This window comes from Kryptolebias marmoratus, linkage group LG5, assembly GCF_001649575.2.
Source record: "Kryptolebias marmoratus isolate JLee-2015 linkage group LG5, ASM164957v2, whole genome shotgun sequence".
Lineage (NCBI taxonomy): Eukaryota > Metazoa > Chordata > Actinopteri > Cyprinodontiformes > Rivulidae > Kryptolebias > Kryptolebias marmoratus.
Genome location: NC_051434.1, coordinates 5255287 through 5275635, shown reverse-complemented (window position 1 = coordinate 5275635; position 20349 = coordinate 5255287).

The window sequence follows — 20349 nt, the reverse complement described above, 5'->3', positions numbered from 1 at the left end:
TTAGGGGTAGGGTTTAGGGTTAGGGGTGGGGTTAGGGTAGGGTTTAGGGTTTAGTATTTAGGGTTAGGGATTAGGGTTTAGGGGTGGGGGTGGGGTTTAGGGGTAGGGTTTAGGGGTAGGGGTAGGGTTTAGGGGTAGGGTTTAGGGTTAGGGGTGGGGTTAGGGTAGGGTTTAGTGTTTAGTGTTTAGGGGTACGGTTTAGGGTTTAGGGTTGGGGGTAGGGTTAGGGTTTAGGGTTAGGGGTGGGGTTAGGGGTGGGTTAGGTATGGGTTTAGGGTTTAGGGTTTAGGGGTAGGGTAGGGTTTAGGGGTAGGGTTTAGGGTTAGGGTTATGTGTAGGGTTAGGGTTTAGGCTTAGGGCTTAGGGGTAGGGTTTAGGGTTTAGGGGTAGTGTTTAGGGTTTAGGGTAAAGTGTAGGGTTAGGGTTTAGGGTTAGGGTAGAGTTTAGGGGTAGGGTTTAGGGTTTAGTGTTTAGGGTTAGGGCTTAGGGTTTAGGGGTAGTGTTTAGGGTTTCGGGTTAGGGTTGGGTGTAGGGTTAGGATTTAGGGTTAGGTGTAGGGTTAGGGTTTAGGGTTAGGGCTTAAAGGTAGGGTTTAGGGTTAGGGTTTAGGGTTAAGGGTTTAGGGTTTAGGGTTTAGGGTTTAGGGTTTAGGGTTAGGTTTGGTAAGTTACTCGATGACATCCCCCTGAATCGGTCAGTCGGACCTGAAACAGTTTGGTATAGGGAGTCAAAGGCAGGGCACGGGTTAGGGTTAGGGTTTGATCAGGTAATCCTCTCATCTGCCTTCAGTCTGCCGTTCCCTTCAGTATGAATTTAGACTTTTAGTCATTTTACAGAAGCTCTTTTCTTCTAGTTTTTGCAGCACTTATGGTTTAGTTAAAGTGCATTTTCAGGTGTATTTGTAGTTCAGGTCTCCTGCGATGTGTTAATAAAATCAGATAGATAATTTGATGTAGTTTGGATTCACTGCTGAGCAGATTTCAGATATTTCCTCCTGTTTACTCATAAAAAGTGGGAGATCTTTCAGACTCTCGGCTCTCTAACCAGAGTAACTTCCTGCACTTTGTCGTCACACTTTTATCGCCCGAATCAGGAGAAATCTTTGGCGCCCGCTGCAGCTGAAACTGTGACGCTGATGTTGGCCCTCAGTTTAATCTGCTGACAGTCGAGTTTCACTGAAGGTCAGAATCATCAAACACACCTCAGATCCTCAGCGGGAGCTGGTGTTTCATCTGTCATCACGTGTTGCTCTCTCTTATATTCTCTGAGCTTGGAGGTCAGGACTGCATTAAAGCTGGTTTCTGCTTTAGGACCAGAGGAAAACATTTTAAATGCCAGTTAGTGTCTTCTGCAATACAAACCTGAGCATGAAGGCTATTTCTGCATAATCAAAATACTCATTTCAGATCTAAAACAGACCAAAAGAGGCTCAGTTCCTTATATTTCATCCTCACCGTGCTCATGTTTAGATAAAACCCTAAAAATCCAAATTAAAAATGTGACATTTCCCAGAAAGCTGGTTTGGGTTTTTGTGATGTCGTGCTAAATTCCTCCTGGACTGAAATAACTGCCTCAGCCCGAGGCGTCCGCCACGTCCTGCTTTCACTTTTTATCAACATTCACTGCAGGTTCTGACGCTGATGAGCTCCTTGTCTTTTAGCAGACACGTCTGATCACGATCAAGCCTTCATCATACAGCCAACATATCAAACACCAGGAATTAGCTCCTAACGTGAGACTCGGCGGGGGTCCAGCAGACACTGACGGGGAGTCACGCTCAGTTTAAATCATTAGTTTCTATTTAAGGCACAGAAAAGGTTAGTTTAGCCCAGAATCCTGTGACTCGAACAAACTCAGAGATGTAAATTTATTGCTTTAGATCAGGGCTGTCAAACTTAATTACACAACAGAGCCAAAATTAAAAACTTGGTCCCAGCTAAGGGCCAATCTCCATCAATATTTATTGAAAACATCCATAAATTAACCCTGGTTTTAGATGGAATATGTCAAATCTTTCATATAGAAACATCAAATACATTTTCCCTGTTACATATTATATAGACTAGTTAGACACATTCAGACGGCAATGTTTGGTCAAAGACTCAGGTCAAAAAGAATAAAATTAATGCAGCGTTTTGACTTTTGAAAAACAGAAATACAAGGTCATCGGTACAGCAGCAAGAAAAAAAGATCTGAGGAGAAAATCTGATCTTTGAACCTGAAGTTTGGTGAATAAAAGCCTCCACGGCTGCAGGAAGCATCTATAAAAAGGTTCATGATGGTTGAGAATATGATCAATACAGATGATTAATAATTCATAACATGTTTATTTATGAAATAAAAACTTTGTTGAACTTGTCAGTTTTTGGCTTTTTGCATTTTGCAGCAATATCAAAGTCCCTTCATGATACAGATAAAATTATTTTAATATTTAAATAATCCTGACTGTTTGATTTTTGTTAGATTTTCTTCCATGTTTTGTTTTTTTAGGCGTAAAGTATATTGCATTTCACATCACTGTATGAAAAGTGGTTTATTTAATTAATTGATTGATAAATGTCTTATTAAAGAATTAGGTTCATTTCTGAGATCTTTGTAGTTTGAGTTTTTATAAACAAATTAGAAAAATGGACAGATCTGACCTTTATTATCACTATTTATATTATTGTTTTGTTAAAAATAAATCAATCTATGCTTTAGTTTGTGTAGCATATTGAAATAAATACTGAAACTGCTCTTTATAATCTTGTACATTTTATTGCAAGACACAAATATAAACAATAAAGCACAAAAACATCTAGTTTTGACTGGTTTTAAAAGATTTTTATTCTACTTTGATAAAGAGGAAACATCTCCACATGTTCAGAGTCTGAAATGTTACTGTCTTCCTACAATAAGATTAAAATCATTTTTAATCAATTTAAACTAATCAATTATAAATCTAAAACTCAATTGGTTGATATTGGACAGGATAAAGGCAGCACTGTTTGGCTTTTATTTTGAAAGGACAAGGCATTAAGTCCTGAAATTAGAAAAAAAGTAGGATGCACTGTAAAAATGACCTTATATAATTCATATTTTCACATTTTTATCCTCCACACTGTTTGCAGCAATCTGTCCCCAAAACAAATGAAAATAATTTAAATTAAAAATTAAAAGACATGAAGTAAAAAGTGCTGCTTTGTGCAGATTAATAATTGTTCTTTAGTGGCCCAAACAGAGCAGGACACTGGATCTTACATGATTTATGTTACATTTATTGAAGAAATATTTCTGGTTTAATTTGAGACACTAGAGGGGGCTGTTCGGCCACACAGCTCATTCATTTGGTGCAAAACAAAGCTTTTGAGCAGAAATTAGAAGAAAGTAAAGCAATTCATCCCAGTTTTTTTGCTCCAAACAGATAAAAACTGTAAATTTAAAAATAAATATCAGACCAAAACTGAAAACTTTAATTTTCTTTTTAAGCAAGTTGAATAAAAACTTTTTTTTTTTAACAATCAGCATCATTAAAACCAGATTCTGCTCCGTGCTGAGAAAACCCCGGCAGCCATAATTTACCATCATTCTTTAAAACATAAACACCACAGATTCACTCGCACCTTCATGTTCAGGCTTTTATGAGCTGCAGGAGACTCCAGGAAATACAAAAACCCAACAAATAAAACCACTGCTGCACAGAAACATGTTTATAAAAGAACGGTGGAGAGAGAAGAACGTGTGAAGGTCGTGGAATCTGAAAGCAAAAAGTTTAAACCTGATATGATTGAGTGGAAATAAGAAAAGCAGATAAGATTCTCTTATTTATAGGATAACTGATGAGCACACATTAAGTAACTTCCCTGGATATATTTGCCATAAACTTGCAGATTTGATCACTTTGGTTCTCTTTTTGACAACCATCAGTTTTGGTTCTGATCCTGCAAACAAATCTAAATGAAACCATGAAATGAGGCCAAGTTTCTTAATGAAGAATGATTTTAGTTTTACCATTTTTAAAACCAAACTTCTTCATGTCTGGTACTTTTATTTTGTCTCTATTTTCTGTTGTGTCAAATGTTTGAAATGCAGACGACTAATTAGAGTCATTTCTGCACACATTTAGAGTTAGACTTAAGTGTGTGTGTGTGTGAGTTGTTGTGTGTGTAAAGTCATCAATAACTGAGATTCAAAAGAGAGAATCGTATGAAAAGCTTCTTTTTTGGCAGAAACACCAAGTTTTAAAGATAAGTTTGATGCATCTGGGACCCAATAAAAGCCGTCTGAACTCAGAAAGGTTACTAGAAGATCAGCCTTCTAGTAACCTTATTTTCCACTCAGACAAATAAAAAACGAATGAAAACAAGCTGACAAGCTGCATTTAGAAATAAAAAGGACCTTCACATGACATGCTGGTGCTCTTTGGGTCTTCTGTGCAATAATATGACCTGATTTAAAGTTATTTAAACACCTAAAACCAATTTTGATAAATACATTTAACAAGTACAAATCCCAATATTGAACATAAATGTTCAGATTTGTTCTGCATGGAGGAAATAAAGCTAGAAAGACTCAATTTTATACTTTCCTGGAACAATTTTCTAATAAACAAAGGGTAAACATGTCTTTTTAGTTCTCAAGAGGCCTTGGGACAAAGTTTATATTTAAATGGAAAATGAGACAATTTTATGGCTTTGGTAACTGGGAATAAGTATTTTGATAAATATGTGACTTAATATAACTTCCTAATTTCATGACCTCAGAACATTTCTACTGTTTTGTAAAAAACAACATTTTTCTAAGAGCAGCTCATTAATAAACTCATCCATACTTTTATGTTTTCAGCAACATAACGTCCCGAGAAAACCTCTGAAGTCGGGTTCTGGCTCCTCTGGGCTCAGATATGTGAAAAAAGACATATTTTCTTTAAAAATATATCCTACAGAAAATAAAGTTCAGTCTTATTTTTCCTTTTTAGTCGAGTTCAGAGCTCTGCTTCGAGCTGAGCTGCTGAGAAGAAGGTCTGTGATTGGCTGAGGTCCACCTGGTCCCACGCCGAGCGGTCTCTGCTGAGGTCGAGGTGACCACCGCCACCTCAGGTCAGCTGATCCGACGGACCCGCCAACAGCTGGAAAACACAAACAAGTCAGCGAACAAGCATTAAGTAAAAACTTCAGCTCAGTTTAGAACAGATGCTACTCATTTAAAGGAAAAATATCAGAAAAGAAACATAAAGAAAAGCCTGTTTCTGTCACTTCTGTTGAGCCATGACTGGTTATTTTACATTAAAATGTAACAAAGCAGCTTCTAGCTAATATGTATTTCCTATTAAATATACTCTTTTTGTAGTTTTATGACATGAAAAATACAATTTAAACAAAAATTGCTAAAATTCAGCTCCATATTACATATTACTCCATATTCTAATAAATATGACATTTTCAGCCTAAACCCCTGAGAACACAAATTTCTGCTCATTCTTTTTTATTATATCATGCATTGCAAGAGAAGTGTTATTGTTTTCCCTCCTTTGTGACTCAGAGTAAGATGAATTATAGCTCAGATTAATTATCTAAAAATCAAAGGAATATAAAAATGAATCGATCACTGATGTAAAACAGGCTTAAATAGATGTTTTGTTATTAGTTAAAAGTTTCCATTTTGTTTAAAAAAAATCAAACTTTGCTTTAAGGTAAGATTCCCAAACGTCTTCAGCTGAAGAACAAAATCATTTCAGTTCCACAGATAATAAAACGAAATCTTTTGTCCTGACAGCTGATAAACTTTTGCCCCTTTAATCTGATAGTTTTTACTCTAAATGTCACGCCCCGCAGAGGAGGACTGCGGTTATAAACCACAAAGTGAATCTGTCACAGATTGAAACAACGAAGCTATGAAATGATTTATTATTTCAACATTCAGCAGATTCTTCCAGCCTTTCACAGACGATCCAACACGATGCCAAACATCCAGCAGGACAAAATAAAATGAGTCCTAATGGAGATCTGAATCTGATCACAGGATATGTTGTACATCAGGACATTTTCATGCAGATGAAGACATTTAATAACTTCTTTTATTTATTGTTAGGAGCATTTAAAAAAAACACCTGGGTTTTGTTCCAGATGAGGAGATTTATGAGCTGTCAAAAGGCTCCAGAGCGGCGGCTGAACATCCTTTAAAGACGGTCAGACCTCTGCTGCCAAGTATGTCCTTCACATTTTATGTTTCATGTGTTTTTATGTTACAGAATGTGTTGTGCACATGAAGCATTTGCAGAGTCACACCAGCCTGAACTAAAAAAAGGACGTTTTCTTCCACTCAGAAGAATCACAAAATGCCTGAAAATCTCCTGAGTCATTGTGTAGAAGGAGAAAATGTGTTTTTACACAACCGATTTATTCTAAAGAGTCCAAAATATACATCTGTAAATTTACACGAGTCTATCATGAGCTCTTTCAATCTTAAATTGGATATTTCTCTGAAAATAAAAAAATAAATGGGACCCACATCTGTTTGTGGGAGATGTGATTCATCTGTTTATTCTCTTAAACGCTAAAATGTTCTCTTTTCATGCACAACAACGTGGAAAACCTGAGTAAGTTTTACTCCGAGCTCGTCGTGTTTTGTGGGTTTTTGTTCCCAGCAGCAAGGCTTCGACGAGGACCTTCAGGTTTTTATAAAACCAGGACCAGGACTGAACCGAGCCTGAGCGGGAGGTCCTGATGTGAAAAACTTCAGCAGAAACAAGCATCATGTCTGTCACCTGTGTGTGTGTGTGTCACAGCTGCTGTTAACTCAGGACCATCAGGATCATCAGAGTCCAGACCAGCATCTTGAGTTCCTGCAGACAGTGAACGCATCGTCAGCAAAGCAACGACCAGGTTTAGTTTAAAACAAACAAACAAACAAAAAAAACTCCAATGAAGACATGAATCAGGTTCAGAAAATATGATTTATATGTAATTTTTACATGCTGGAAGGGCGCCCTCTGCTGGCAGACTTGTAAAATCTGACATTGCTGATCCCAAAAAGAAATCACTTACATTATCACCCACCGTCATCTATACCAAAAAATGTCTCATGAACCTCTAAACTGTTTTTTATGAAACTTTCAGAAAGTGATCCCTGGATGTACAGCCACAACTAATTACCCACAGTTTCCAGTTTTATCTCCTCATCTTCTGTATTCTTGGACAAAAGCAGTCAGTTTTGGTTTCAGTCCCCTCGTGGAGAGTTAAACCATCATGTCTGGGGTTTTAAACTGACTCCTTCTTCTTCTGTGGTGTGGTTTGTCTTGAAGTAGTTTTTTTTTTTTTAACTGAGACTCATTTATTTCTGAGCGATTCTTGATTACCACACTGATTCAACCCAGAAGCACATAAACCTCTACAGATTACTGCATTTATTTGTGCTTTCAGTGGAGTTAAAATATACATTTCTCTGCCAGATAAATGAAAGAAAACAGCAAACTTGTGGCTGCAGCAACATCTCTTTTTATTTTTAGTTTGTTCTTTCAATTTTAACTCTGTTGTTTATATTCGCTGATTTGTTTTTGCTTTTTTCTTGTTTCGGTCCTGATTATTTGTCCTCAGACTCATGTTAACCCACTCAAGCGTATTTGTTTTACAGAATCTGGGAGCGTTGTGTTTGTTGATGCTGGCAGAGATCAGATCCACGCTTACAGAAAGCAGATGTGCTCGCTGCTAACAGGATCCACCTGCACACAGCTGCTGAATCGGCTCGTTTTTTTTTTTTTGTTACAAACAACAGCCGACAGAACGCAGCTTTGATCCGGATCATCTGCGCAGGTGCTTCGTCTTGTTTCTGCTGCCAGATTAAATAAAATTCAGAAACTACAAAGAGAAGACGTGAAGCTCTGGGCTGGAGTTTAGGGTCTAAAAACACATCGGCGTGCTTTAGGAGCGTTCAGCTCAGATCTGGTTTAATGTAAACCAGATTGAAGCTGTTTACATGTGCTTTAATAAAAGCTTTCGCTCAGGTTCAGCCTTTTGTGTTTGTTTTTGTGGTTTAACTGAAGTCTGAGGAGTTTTCGAGTTGAAGTTTGCTTTAATGGTTGATTTAAACCTGATCTAACTGATGTTAATGTAAAAGTTTACTCATACAGCACTTTACTCCTGATTTGGTCTGACTGGAGAACTTCGGATTAAACTGGAGTTTAAGTCTGATTTAGTTTGCTTTTTTTGTTGTTTTACCAGAGAAACACGAAGAGATCCAGAACCAGGACTCGTCTCAGTGGCAGGAAGATCGACTCGTCCCTTTTCTGTTGTTTCCTCGGACGTTGCCGTGGGAACACTCACATCCAACTTGTCTGCCAAAGAGTCAAGAAACTTCTCCAGTTCCTCATTGGTGGTGTTACCTGGAACCAAACACCTGTTGAACTGCTGCTGATGTCACCATAAAACCGCCTGAGAAGAAAAACCTTTTGTTTGTTTGTTTGTTTGTTTCCGTCAGATGGCTGGACTTACTGTAGAAGGAGTAGTCGATGGCGAGGTCGCCGTCTAAACTGTCAGGGTCGTAATCCGGTGTCGTCGTGTAGTCGTAGTACTGAGCGACACAAACTAAAACGAAACAAACACAACACAAAAACGGAGACGTCAACATCTGTAAGAACACAACAAACAAACTGCAAACGTGGATTTAATCAGGTTTCTGGAAAACTGCTTCAGTTTCATCAAAATTCGTTTTAAAAACTCTTTTCTTCAGATGTCATATCCGGAAATATGATAAGCATCACATGGACAGGAAGTGAAACTGTTCAGAAACTGAAGTCTTCCTGGATCTTTGGTGCTGCTTTATTATAAATGTTGTAAATTCCTGATTTTTTGCTGTAAAAATATAAAATCAACTTCGCATTTTAACAACGGATTTGCAAAACAGCGAGAAGCTGGAGACGTTAAACATGTCAGACACAAAACAAGCTGGAGGAACTGAAGACTGAAAGACTGAGAGCTGAAACTGAGCTGTTAAAGCTAAAAGAAGCAGAAGTGGAAGAAGTAGCTAAAGGCTAAATGTAGCAAAAGGGTATTGAGAAATTAGAAGTAGCAAAAGGATGGCTAAAAGAAGCCAAAAGGTAGCTAAAAGCTAGTAGTAGTAAAATAAAGTGTGTATCTTGAAGCAGTTTCCAAAGAGAACAATAGTTTTAAAGGAATTGCAGAGATCTTAATGGATTTTTATGGGGAAAACATTTCATAAATAAAGTAAAATATTTTGAAAGTTATAAAAAGTTACAAAAATCAAAAGTCAGACCATCCATCTCCCAAATGAGCGGAAGTTTTTGATTTATTAATGACTAAAACAGCATAAAGTTTGCAGAAGTAGACTGTAAAAAATGTCAAATAAGAACAAGAAAACAAAAGTGTGAATCTTCAGGTTATTTTAAAAGTAAAGAGCTCGAGTAAATGTCTGCTGATGTCTGAACATTTAGGAAGCTCTGCTCTGTTCAGGAGTTTTCTCATTTTTCTTCAACTTTATTTATTATTCTTATTATTTCGTGCAGGAGAACCTGCGGGGCGTCTCTCTGTGTTCTGGCTTCACATCTAACTCCTGCATGTTTTCTGTTGGATGATGGAGATCGTCTGGTTTCAGTCCAAACGCTGAACTTGTTGTTTCAGGATCATCAGGAATCAAGAATGAAATCCACGTGTTGATCAGATAAACAGCAGGTGGAGCTGAATCTCCTCTCAGAGCCTCTGAAACAGGTGGCTGGATGAAACAGTTTAACCGTTAAATGAGACGTCATGAGAGCTGCTGCTGAGAAAACCCTTCAGTTTCAGCCTGATGGGAAAGCCGCTCCCTCAGGACCCTCCTCATCCTCCTCATCCTCCTTCACATCCATCAGCTACTGCATGGGAAAATGTTTCTGCTCGTCATCAGAGCTTCATTACTCTAATTTAACGAACCTGAGTTAATGACTGATAAAGAGACAAAGTGTTTATTTGTAAGGCATTCACTGCAGCTTTATAAACACATGAGGCTGTTTCTGTTTATTATAACTCTCCTCTGCAGCTGCTTGCTGCAAATTAAAACCAACTGAATGTCATAAACGCAGCAAAAAACTTGTGTTGCCCTTGCAGTAAATTTCTTTTGATGATTCGGAGCTGCTGCTGCCAAAATCCACTGATTTTATGTGCATATTTCCACTGTTTCCTGTTGTTTCAAAGCAGATAAACAGCCACAGTGTTTGTCTGCGTCCTCCGACCGTCCAACTACTCCGCAGCTCTGAGAAACCTTTCACAGCCTGACTCAAGTGCAAAAACAGCTGCTGGACCCTGCAGGTGAATCATGACAGTACGTCCTGCTGCTTATACTTCCTGTTTCCTCCGGTACAACACACACACACACACACAGGACTTGAACTATGCCTGAACCTTCAACCACCTCCTTTGAAGCTCTGACCTACAGGGAAGATTGGATAAAATGTCCAGATGAGGCAGACATGTCTTTAATTTCCCCACATACTGTATGTCCTCAGAGGGTAACTCTATACGTTAATCCATCTTCGAGAACTCGTGTAGAACCGGGTCAGAGGGGGAGCAGCCTGAGCTGGGATCTCCATGCCTCTTCTCTCCTCAGCTACATCTCCCATCTCTGTAGGGGGCGGCTCTAAAGTGTTTCCAATCCCGCTGTGAGATATAATCACTTCAGTAAATCTTGGGTCAAAACGCCAGGCCTCCCCCCCCCAAAGAAACGCCTCCATTAGAGCACATCTGGAAGGCATGCTCTACAGATGCCCAAACAGCATCTCGGCTGGTTCTCTTTCGATGTGGCAGAACGTCTTCCTTAAAGGCAGAGCGCTTCACCTTATCTGAGTCCAGCGTGAGGAGAAAGCGTGTTTTGGCTACTGTTCCTTCAGATAGCAGGACACGCTCTTTCCCAACCTGCACACAGGACACAGCTCCATCCAAACCCCACTTTAAAGACCTGACGCCTCAGAGAGTCCAAGCATTCCTTGGAGGCCGTTCACGCCAGACACGTTGAGAAATGATGCTGCTGCAGTCATTTTGGTCAAACCTTAAAGGTAACACAACCTCATACTGTGATATGACACTCAGAGCGACGTCCACACCAGATTTTAGCTCAATATCTGTGTTATTGACTGTCATTTCTGTGTTGGATGCGGCTGCCACGTTGAATTAAATAGGCTCTAATAATTAATCAGTTGTAGGTGTTTCATTAAAAATCTGTCCAGTGGTTAATGAGATATTTTGTTAACAGATAAAACATCATCATCGGCCCTTAGCAGCAGGCGAGAATAATAAAAGGACTGAACGTGTTCTCTTTTCTGGATGTCTCCAAACGCTGACTCACCAAACACCAAGGTAACAATCAGGGACTTCTGAAGCGTCAGCACGCCAAATCGCTCTCAGGAAACGAGCACCAAATACCCAGAATTTGGTTTAATCCCGCGTGAACACCTTTAATCTCCACACCCGACCCTGAAGCAGATATCAAGATTCAAGCAGGGGGGAAAAAAAACAAAAAAACTACAGAAACTAAATAAAAATCCATACGGATTCTGGCAAAAATACAAACTGAACGAACGAGGTCAGACAAAATAATCTGACATCTTTAATCTGTCAAATCTGATCTGATTCCTGTCAGTCAACATCTGCTTTATTTATTCATTTAGAAAAAGGGGGCAGTGTATCTTAATGATTGTTTAAAACAAGCTGAATGTTTGCCTACAACGAGGCGTCCGGTGTGTGATCATACAACATTAAAACACCAGATATCAACAGGGATTAACACAGAATATAAATACAGGATTAAAGTGACAGTAAACCCAAATATGAGAACATAAACGATGATCTGAAACCGTCTGTTGGCGTTTCTAACGCTGAGTTTGTGGTGACAACATGTTTGAGTCTGGATGAATCAGACGGTGGTAAAGGAGTGGTTTGTTTTGAGTATTATGCTGGATTTGGGAGAAATGGAGCCTTTAGGATGTGAAAGAGGCTTCATGCAGTTTTTTTTTTTTTTTTTTTTATACGACAGGCAGTTGAAATCTTTGAGCCCATCCCTTCATTGTTTCTCTAACATTTTTTTGTTTCCAAGGCTTGACTGAGCACCACACACAGTCCTTGTTTCCATGTTCCTATGAGGACAAAACAATTTAACCATCAAAAAGAGGGAGAAAGCAGAAAAAAAATCAAATATATAGAGGGGTTTGGTCATCCGAAAGCTCCCACTGGGACGTCAAAACACACAAACATAGACGCAGGACTGATGGGAACTCAGGGGATGAGCTGCTAATAATGATCAAACAGGAAGTGTGTCACCTCCGACTGCCTGTCAATCACAGCTTCATCCCCAGAGGAAATTAAATCCAGCTGACACACACACTGTCACCTGTCAATCAAACAGGCGGGGCGGGACTGGGCTGGGTTTAAGTTAAAAACTTTAACGAATAAAAGGTGAGGAAGGGAAAAGACAAATCGTGTGGCCGGGTGGGGATTAAAATGAAAAAAGAAAGGAAGGGAAGTGAAGAAAGCGTAGGATGAGGGAGGAAAGATGGGGAAGGAGAGGAAGAGGAGAGAAAAGAAGGAAAAGCAGGGGAGGAGAGTGACAGGAAGTTAGGAAAATAAAAGTCTGAGGGGGTCTGTAACAATGTGGGGGCGTTTGTTGGCAAGGTCAAATGATGGCCCTTAGAGGAACTTTATATAAACCAGCTGTACTACACGAACACACACTCTCTCTCTCTCACACACACACACACTCACTCACTGGGAAACAAGCTTAAATTCCATTTAAGACAAATGAAACCCGTGTGCAGTTCGAGGCCCGTCAGTTGTTTCTGTTCTGCAAAAAGCTGGTTGAATTGTTGCGCCACAGACAGCTGTGCACGTCTGTGCACGTCTGTCCTGCGTGGTCAGCGCTGGTCACCATGACGACCCAAATGTTTGTTGGTCCGATGCGTCCTGACGGTCAGAGTCATGAAACTGTTGCTACATTTGTTTTATTTGAAATATAGAAGCTGTTGAACTGAACACAAAGAGTTTAATTTGGATTTTTTTTTTTTTTCCTCTCTGAAGTTTGGTGAAGTACACATTTGGATCACAGCTCCTGTTATAAAATAAACATATTGATTAAAGCAGCTTTATTTAGGATCTGTAAACCTATTTTTGCATCGTGCATCTCTGATGGAAATGCATCTAATTCAGTTTCATGCAGCGTTGTGTAAAAGATTGAGTCATTTCCTTTCATTTTGCTTCCAAACAGCGAGATTTATATCATCTTTTAAAGTGATATAGAGCAACAGTTTGTTCATTTGTCTGTACTGTCAGCAAAATATCTCACAAATTACTGATTGAATTTTAATGAAACATATCAAAAGATGCACATCTACGACTGAATCACTTTCATGTCTGTCTGTTAATCCATTTAACTCTCATCTATGAATCATTCTGATATAAAAAAACTTCACCCAGGTCAAGAGATGAGCCAGTGTTGTGTCGATACATCGAACAACACAAACATTGTAGTTTGAATCCGAGGGACAGTCTACTTATATTTAGGTTGTCTTTTTTTAGCTGTAACTATCTGCGCTCTGACCATGTTTCGTTTTTTGCCATTTCAGCATTTGGAGGACCTGGAAGACAGGACACAGAGACGAATAACGTGAACACCGTTTTCTGGACTATTTCAGAGACGAGTGTTGGAAGAAAGATGAGACATTTTTAGATTTGACCAGTTTAAGCACGATTACCCCGTTGGATTCAGTAAGGAGCCTATGTGTCTGAGGTTAGGCTTCTCTTAAGATGAAGTCACTTTTATTATTGGTATGACTAAACGATGAGAGGCTGCGTTGAAAATTGGGGGCGATCGGTTTGCAGACAAGAGGAGCTGGTCCTATGAGAGCCGGCATTGACGTGACAGGAAACCAAATGGAGATTAAACTAATTTGGTTCTTTTTTTTGCTGATTAGCCCCGTTTTTCTCATTGCATAACAGAGAGAGAAATTACCTGATTAAAACTGGTCAAACGGTGGTGTTTTCAGTTTGTTATGAAGCACCTGCGTGCAGAGCTGCCTCTTGATTGACACCTGTCACATCTTAATTGAGTTTTTTAGCATTTAAGCAGCAGCCGGTCACAAAGACACAAGCTGTTCTAATTTCTTTAGACAAATCTATGAAAAATACAAAAGGTGACACCTTTTGACAGCACCAACAAGGTGATTCTGAAAAACCTTCCAGCTGAAGGATGATCAGCTGACGTTTTTTTGTTTCTTGAAGACAAAACGTTCAGATACTGATCTACATAATGTCCTCCACTTGTCCACTTCTGTCATTTTCTGAGCACAAATTGCACAACAGACTGTTAAGGTCGAGAAGAAGAACTGAACTGAAGCCAAAAAAAAGAAATTAGGAGTCATTTAAAACTTTTGCATGTTTAACCTGTCAGCCATCCCAGAGGTCACAGCTTTCTCCCACAGCTATCACCAGACGTTGGTGTCACAGAGCTGTAAAACTGCAACTTTAAACAAGTTTTTGTTGAATTTTATGCAAAAGTCAACTCAGATGTCTGCAGGTCTAAAAGAAACAGTGGTTTATTCTTAATAAGGTAAAAAATATGCAACAGAAATCAACTAAATTTAAGTTAACTGCATCCTAAAAATGATGCATATGAGACATTAAAAGTTTATAAAAGCTGTTTAAATTAATGCTCTTGTCCTTCAACCAGCTTTAAAAGTTTTTTTTACATTTAGTTAAATTGATTTTTAAAGCAAAAGCAAAAAAAAAAAAAGTCTGAGTGTGTGGGAAAGAAATTAAAGTGAAATATTAAGTCAGTGCCTCCTCGCCTCGCACAAAACGGAGAGGAAGACCTCCAGTGGCTTCAGTAGGATGAGGAAGAGGAGGAGGAGGAGGAAGAGGAAAACATCTTTGCAGTTCAACTGAAAAATCAAACCAGCAGCGCAGGAAGTGGAACAGCTGCGGCAGTCAGACAGTTAAAGGACTCACCAGCAGTCAGCAGCAGCAGATGAAGAGTCAGAAACCTGAAGCTGGACATCCTTCACATGGAGAGGAGGGGGTGGGGGGGAAGAGGATGGACGGATGGACGGCTGGACAGCTGGACGGATGGAGAGACAAAGGGCGAACGGAGACAAAGGACAGAGAGGTGTGATGGTCTGAGCGGCTGAGCTCTGAATGAACACGCTCAGAGAAAAGGGGAGGAGAGCGTGGGAGGGGTGGGGGGAGGGCTGCTCTGCTTTTCCTGCCAAGTTTGTTCCCCTTTCACCCCCCCCAAAAAAAAACAGAAAAGACTGACAGAAACATTGAGATAAAACACTCTTCTCTCACACAGTCTTATGGTAGAAACTGTTTCAAACGGATTATATTTCCACTCAGAGGAAAATCCCAGTTTGACCTCAAACTGGTGGATTTACTAACAGGGAGTCTGTTGTCTCCGAGTGAGTCATGCTGAATCTGCACTCTCCTCCTCGAAGACATGAGGAGTCATGCAAAGCTGCAGATATCTGACGGCAAAGGAGATATATTTTATGACTGCGATGAACCGTTTCCTGGGCATCAAACTCCTCCGGAGTTCATCAAAGAGATCAGATAAAAAGCCTCGTTTGTAACTCTACACCTTCGCCTCATTTAAGATGCAAAGATCTGTGATTATGCTAATTGGCTGCAGCTGCGGCGCTTCGGCCTTTTCCCACTGATACTAATGAGCGCACAGGTTTTAAAACTATGATCAGACCTCCTGAAACACGGTACCGGCGGCAGAACAACCTGCAGAACTAAACATCTGTCCTGTGACTACCAGTCGGCCTATTGTTTTCCCGTTTATAGTTCTTTTTTTGTTTGTTTTGTTCTTTTTAACCATAAATCAAACAGTTCAGCTCATTCAGGAGATGGATGCTCTGACCTTTGGTTGTAACTTCAATTCCTTCGAAAACCTCGACTACATACGTGCTGTTTTTGTCTTCTTATGCCACTTTTAGCTACGGTTTTGCTAATTTTAGCTTCTGTTATCCTTGTTTTATCTAATGATTCAGTTTCAGCTTCTTTAACAAACGTGAGGAAAGTCATTCGGCTCTTTACCTACAGTTTTCAGATATTAGCTGTGATTTTTACTGCTTTAGCTTTGAGCTACTGCTCTGCTAATTTCAGATTTTAGCTGCTGTTTTGCTCGTTTCAGCTTCAGGTTCTGCTTGTTTTAACTGACAGCCCGTTTTCAGCTTCTTCAACAGATTTCATCAAAGTCATTCAGCACTTTACATGTAGTTTTGATCCTTTCAGCTTATATCCCGTGTCGTCCTGTTTGACTTTTAGCTGCAGTTTTGCTCGTTTTGCTTCTCTTCTGCTCGTTTTAACCAACATTTCAGATTCAGCTCCTTTGACAAGTGTCAGTCGTCATTCAGCTCTCAACATTCACGTCGCTTTTTTGCAGAAAATGCAAATTTCTCTGTTTGGATTACCGTTAATCCTCCAGATTGTTTTTGATTACAGCTTCTGGAGATAACCAGGCTAAATTATTACCTCAGAGTTTATCCTCAAACAGTGAAACCAACAGGGAGCAGACAGCTTAAACTGATTAATAAAATCTCATTTATCTGTGAATTTCAGAGCCTCTGTGTCAGATTCCAGAGCTGTGTGTTGATTAAAACAAAAAGTTTAATCCAGTTTTTTAACTTGTTTCCATTAAAGCCAATCAGAGCCGAAGGAAATTAAAACCTGCAGAGTTATGTAACACTAGAATAAATGTTGATAAAACCTTTTTTACTCTAAAAACAGATGTTTTTTTAAAGGAAAAGGGGCTGCAGCCACTTTAAGCAAGTATTCTTCACATGACTGACAGGAAATGATCAAGATTTAAAGAAATGAACCCAGATTTCAGACTCATTCTGCTCTTTAAATCCAAAAACAGATTTGATGAACAAAAAGCTGACGTAGCAGAAAAACTACAAGAACCCGAAGCACAGAGGATCCTGAACATAACCTGTCTGTGGTATAAAAACCAACATTAACAGGATGGAAGTGACAGAATATAAAGACCGAGGGGAAGATTAACAACAGCTGGGCTGACAGGTAATGAAGAACAGGTGAGGTGGGCGTGGCAGCCTGAGGAGACGAACTGAGGGAAGGTGAGCGAGGTCACACGGAGCAAAACTAGACAAGAACATATAATAAACAAAAAAACATGAAACATGAAAAACAAGAACTCAAATGACAGAAACATGTGTGAAAACAAGAATAAAACCAAAAAGATTCCCCTAAAAATAACTAAAAAACCCAAATCCTAACAGAAATAAACTGATTTGTCTTTAAGCACATTATATTTATTTGAGTCGACCTGTTCTTATCACTAATATATTCATGTATTCTAGTCTGAAATGCAGATTAAAAACACAAAAAGCCTTTAAACCTTGTTTTACTTTTATTGAGTTTAAAATAAATGATCTCAAAAACAAAGACAGATGAAGCCATTTATCTTCCTCTATAGTTTTTGGGTTTTATTTTTTTTTAAATGTAGTTTCTTTATGAGTTTGTGTCTGAAAGAACCAGTTCTGTTTTTAATTTCTGACACGTCTGAATTTTGTTCTTTCTTGCTCCTTGCTTGGAGATTCTTTGAATTTTTTTGAAGGATATCACGTTCTGCAGGCGATGAAATCAGTAAATTCTTTGCATTTTCTGTCCGTGTTTTTCTAAGACTATAGAACTGTTTGCTCCCAGTTTTTACCCAAATATCTTCGGTCTTTTTAGTCTCTTTTAATCCAGTTAAGGTCCTCATCTGTTACTATATGATCAAATTAGGACTGTTTTAATCAGTAAAAACTTCAGGTTTTAGTTTCCTTCGTCCCAGGATGTTTCAAAGATTTTGCTACTATCAGTTGTAAAACAAAATCCTCTTTTTTTGGCTTTAATCACTTCATCTTTGGTTAAATGTTCTGGGATTTCTCTTCTGTAAAGTTTGCACTGAGTTTATTGAAGCTCCTGGTTGTTTTCTGACCTGTTTGTGTGAAACTAAACGGACCTCTAAAAGCTGCTGTGTGCAGCTGCAGAGCATCAGCTCCTGAGATCTATGGGAACAAACGTCTTAGGAGGTATTTTTATTAGATTGTTCCTGTCTGGTCTTGCCCCCCCCCACCCCCCCTTTTCAGCACAACGCATTGTCTTTATCAGGCAGGAAAACCCGAAGCTGCAGCAGCAGAAAACAAAACAAAAAGTTATCAGCAAGATCACGTTTCAGAGGCTCTGCAGGTTCAGTTCTGCAAAAATGCCGTGAAGCGAGCATCGGAGGCAGAAAGGCCTTCGACTGATTCATTAAAATCTGCTGTAAAACCTCATCAGGACTCTTTGTTTCTCTTTGCACAGCTGGATGTTGAACAATGGGCTCGGGTCGCTGGTTTCAGTTCTCAGGGAAATCCACTGCAGGGTGACTTCATCAGTGATGTCGGCGTTGACCACATATGGACATCTGAGTGTTTGTTCAGTGAGAAAACAAGCTCAGCTTCTCAGTTTCCATCCTGTTTCTGTCCATAAACAAGAGCTCAGTTTCAAGGTGTGACCGCCTCGAAAAACTCTTTATGAGCACGGGTCGTTACGGGTCCAAAACCTGAGGGCTTTACAAAAAAAAATGGGGTGAAAATTCTGAAAATAGGAGGAAAGTTGGCATTTTGATAACTTTAACTCATACTGGATCATCTCAAACACACAAAAGGCAAAAAGGTTTTGTTTTTATAAACAATTTCTTTGTTCAGATTGAAACATTTGGCATTGAGGATTTTAAAATCATCCAGGAGCTGACAATAAAAAGGGCTTTTTGTTAATTTATCAAAAGAAACTGTGAGCTATACTTCAACCTGTTCCTCACTGAAGGAAATAATAAACCTGGTCTTGGACGAGGGATTCTCTACCTCTCTCTCTCTTTTGAGGGATAAAAAGTTTGTGAAGTTTCTCAGACAAGTACAGAATAAACTGTGGTCTGGTTTTATCAGGTCAGGTTGTCGCTCCGGTATGTTCCAACACGATGTCAGTCAGGGAAGACATCAACAACAATCTTATCTGCATCAGTCTGGGTCCAGTTACACAATCGCTTAAAAAAAAACAGAAACAAAAAAACAAAACAAATCCTATGTTCTGCAAAGATAAAGATTAGTCATAACGGAAAATATTTAAGACAGTTAAGTTTCTCAACCCGGGAAGCTGGACTGAGAATGGATCAACGAGACCAAAGTGAGGAAGTTAAACCATCATTTAGAGAACAGCAGCAGAAACGCCTCATAACTGTCAGGCACGGTGGTGGAGGAATGATGGTTTGGGCTCAGGCAGCTTGAGCTCCTCTGTATCTGAACCAAGGTGGAAAAGAAAAAGTCTCCTTCGACCTCTGCTCGTCTCTGTCCTTCGCTGCTCCCGTCGAACTGTGTAATCAGACTGTAATCTGTTGTGAGAGCTGGATTAAATCAGATTAAAGCCAGACCAACACATTTCATATTTGTCACACACACACACACACAGCTCAGAGGTTTATCCAGACGACACACACACACAGTATGGTTTTTAACTTTCAATTTTCAGTTTTTAGTTTCAAAAAGCAGAGCCCAGATCAGCCGCGGAGAGCCGTTCCTCTGTAATTATCCCAGATTTGAAGGTTTTATCCGCGATGATCAGATTATTAAAGTGCGGAGCAGCTTTCAGAAACACAAACCCGAGCTCAGCCTTTTCTTACGGCTGGAGCGTGAAACGTGAATCAAAATAAAACAGAAGATCAAGGAGAGAACTTCACCTCCCGCTGCTCCTCTGTTTACAATGCTAATGCAGAAGCTAACAGATGCTAATGAATGCTAATAGGTCCTGTGATGGAGAAAGTTTCCAGATGTTCAGGGTCAAAGGTCATCCTCTTCTAGTTACACAAAAGCTCTGATAAAGTAATAAAAAAGGCAAAAAGTGCAAAATGTTTATTAAAAACTATTAAATACTTGAATAGGATGTTCAGGTAAACATACACCTTTAATTTATCTCAGAATAAGGTCAATTTGTTGTATTTCTGCTTAAATAAGAAATTTAAAATATATATAAAGACACGTTTTATTATTGTGTTGTTGTTGGGGATCTCAGCTGGAGGAAGATGTGGGCGATTCATGTTTTAATGAATCAGAAACCAGGTGAGAACATTTTAAAACTGCAAACAGGCTCTAAAATTAGCTTCTCAGGAAGTAAAACCTTTTAAAGTGATCTTAATTAAAAGTTTTCCAGACTTTCTTTCAGAGACTGCCTGTTTTCAGTCCGGTATCTGACCATCTTCAGAGGAACGATGTTTGTTTTTAAGACTCTTATTCTTGAATCTTTAGGATCTTTTACCAGCATCCTCTCTTCCACTTCTTGAGTTTAATCTATTATA